The sequence below is a fragment of the Triticum aestivum genome, chromosome 7B (genome assembly GCF_018294505.1).
Source record: "Triticum aestivum cultivar Chinese Spring chromosome 7B, IWGSC CS RefSeq v2.1, whole genome shotgun sequence".
In the NCBI taxonomy this organism is placed as follows: domain Eukaryota; kingdom Viridiplantae; phylum Streptophyta; class Magnoliopsida; order Poales; family Poaceae; genus Triticum; species Triticum aestivum.
In genome coordinates this window covers 43,780,966-43,784,061 of record NC_057813.1, presented here as the reverse complement: position 1 = coordinate 43,784,061, position 3,096 = coordinate 43,780,966, and the positions used below count along the sequence as shown (strand labels likewise).

At 49.9% G+C, this 3,096-nt stretch overlaps 1 long non-coding RNA gene across 2 annotated transcripts; it reads left to right on the top strand.

Annotated features, from left to right (window-relative positions):
- On the top strand, nt 1–1,750 carry LOC123160249 (uncharacterized). Of its 2 annotated transcripts, XR_006480062.1 has the most exons (3): nt 1–389; nt 656–923; nt 1,384–1,750. It is a non-coding gene; the product is annotated as an uncharacterized lncRNA (long non-coding RNA). The 2 variants fall into 2 exon arrangements; XR_006480061.1 differs by lacking the exon at nt 1,384–1,750 and having other exon boundaries at nt 656–1,009.
- The last annotated feature ends 1,346 nt before the right edge of the window (nt 1,751–3,096 follow it).

Genomic DNA, 3,096 nt, shown 5'->3' with positions numbered 1-3,096 from the left:
GTCTCGGTTTCTCTCAGAGACTCACGCACAGAGCAGCCGCAGAGAGGCAGGCAGCGTTGGGAATCCCCAATCCCCAATTCCCAAACTCTCCCGCAGTCGAGCAGGGAGCACCGGAGCAAGCCGCCACCGCCGGCCAACCGACGGCGTCTATCCTCTCTCGTCGGAACCCACGTATCTCGCGGCCACGGGCGAGCCCCTTGCCTTCCTTCCTTCCCCCGACTCTCTGCACCTGCTCGCAGACGACATCTGCTCGGGCTCGGCCACGCCGTCGTGCTGCCGGCCTGCGGCCTGACGGACCACTCCTGGCGGCCGGCGCATGAGCAGATCACTGGATGAGCTCTCCTAGTCTCCTACTCTCCTCCAACAGTAGAGCAACTGTAGAAGAAGAGGTAATTCCCCATTTTATCATTTTTGTTCAGTTCTTTACATCTACTCATGAGTCATGAACTCTTCTATTTTCAGTGTCCAGTGTTTATAAGAAACAGTTTTTATCCATATAGAATTCGATCTGTACAGAATCCTGTTGAGTGTCCAGTGGAATTTCTAACCATTAGCGCCAACTATTCATCTGTTTTGTGTGTCCAGTGTTGATAAGAAATAGTTGTGTCCATTTGATAAGAAAGTGAATAGGCTGATCTTAGAAATTGCAACACAGGTAATCATAGTTTGAACAAATGAAGCTGTTACATTCCAAGGTATTTAGTTCTTGCAGTGAGACCCTAGACTGCGCCCTCAAATTTGGCAATATCCACCAGACCAAAGAGATGCAGTGAGGAGGGCATATCTGATGGAAGATGGAAGATGAGAATCTTGCCAATAACCTGTTAGTTCACATAGAGGGTGGAATTCTAGAGAACTACAGCTACGAAGATGTCATTGTAGATTTCAGAAGCAAGGGTGACCGGAGAGTTGATTTGTAGCATGTGAGTAAGTCCATGTCTAATGTCTCAAAGCTTTTGTATTAGCTAACTTAATAGTGGTTCATGGTTGAAATGTGTTTTTCTGTATATATACATACTGCTTGCTCCATCCGGTAATCATACTGATGCTTATGATTCAGAATTTCAGAAAAAAATTGTGCTCTTATTTAGTCTGGCCCGCCCAGCTTTTTCTTTCAAGCTCCGCCACTGCACACACACTAGCCCTATGGGCACCTCCGACATACTGAGCCACAACATAATGAGATTGACGAAATCACCACAGGCTCCTCGCAGTCGACGGGACGTTGAACGGCTTCTCTCACTGAACGAACAACACTGAAAAGTCTGAAATTAATCCATAAAATAATTTGAGTTCGCATATTTTAATGTGTGTTGTTTGTGTCATGTTGTACTTATCATGGAACATGCATGGATGTGTCTTAACAATACTATCTCTTAACAGATAATTTAACTTTAGCGAAAGCAATAGCAGCAAGGGAACCAAGCAAGCAGCCTGGGTGGTTGCAGTTGGCTGCGGTCTGGATCATAAGTAGCATCACTCCCAGCTGCTTGTCCCGGATGAGCCTAGAGAAGAAGAACATGATCGGATGGGCGGATGAAGCAATCACACTGTATGTTTTGTATGTTCACAATCGTTAGAGGAGGGGTGGGGAATTTGACCTGAAACGAGAATGAAAACACTTGGATTTGTTTGTGCCAAGCCTCGACTGATTACACAAGAGAGACACGTGTCAACACAGGACTGGAGTAAAATACAACCTAAATCAAATTGAAAATCAGGCGTATGATAGTTGGACAGTCCCATTTGTGTAGATTATCTGCATCTACATATATTTGGAATGCATTGAAGTATTCCATTGAACTGGATCATAATTCAAATTATAACCTCCGTCCCAAATTGGTTGTGTAAGATTTATGTAGATACCGAGGTATCTAACACGTTTTAGTGCCAATGTATCTAACATTAAAATGTGTCTAGATACCTCCGTATTCAGATAAATCTAAGACAATTAATTTGGAATGTAGGACAAATCAAAGACTCATATATATTAGAATTCAACGTATATACAATTCAAATATGTATGAAAAAAGCTGGTGGGGCCAGCGCAATATGTTTGATCAGAACGCCCTTCTCCTATCTATATCTACTACTCCCTTTGTCTGTAGTACTTAAGGATTCCAGTCCCAACTGATGAGGCATGTAGACCCTCCAGCATGCAGGTAAACACTCAACGGTTCCTTGGTTTCGATGTACCCATAAGTTCGACGATCGTCGTCTGCCATATCAATACGTGCGACCACCGTCCCCAGGTTCCTCTCGCCGAGCTCCACCACTCCGCGCTTCGCCTCCGCGATGTCGTCGCTCGGTGTGTGCCTACACAAGACAGATCCTTGTTTTCCGCACCGCCACCACCCCCATGTCAGGACATGCCCGCCATGGACGAAGGTTGGCCGCGTGAGACGCCGTAGCATGCTGCTCATCTGCACGATGTACCAGCGGCTCCACTTGATATGGTATCCCCTTGTCGTGCCCTCCATGACCCACACCTCCGTCTTCAACGATGAGCCGCGGCGAACGACGATGCCCAGCCTCCCCTGCACCTCTGCGAGGTGCCAACTGCTGCCCTCTTTGGGGTTGGACAACATGGACGGCAGTGGCATAACGGACGTGACACGTTCGTCCTCGAGGTCGAACGACATGACCTTCGCTGTCCCCTCTGGCGTGGCCCAATACGTGGCGGTGGCGGAGGCGGTGTCGACGCTGACGACGCCATGACCGGGGTCGCATCTTGCGGCGGGGCCTGCCGGGACGTCCCGCCATGACGGCTCCCCCAGCGTGAACACGTGCACCGCATCGAACACGAACCGGTCTACGTGGCACGGGACGTGCACGATCTTGTACCGCTCCGTGGTCTGGAGGTACACGAAGCTGTACGCCTGGTGCCACAGGTTAGTACTGTTCGAGCCTATGTCCTGCTCATTGGTGACGGTGCACGGTGGTGGCAGGGGCAGCGGCGGGATGGTCAGAGCCTCGCCGGTGGCAGGGTTGGCCACGGTGATGGCGCCGCCGGGCTCCCGGCCGTCGCAGAGGCAGACGAGGCCGTTGCAGGTGCCGACCACGCTCATGGCCAGGAAGCGGCGTGCCGTGTGGAAG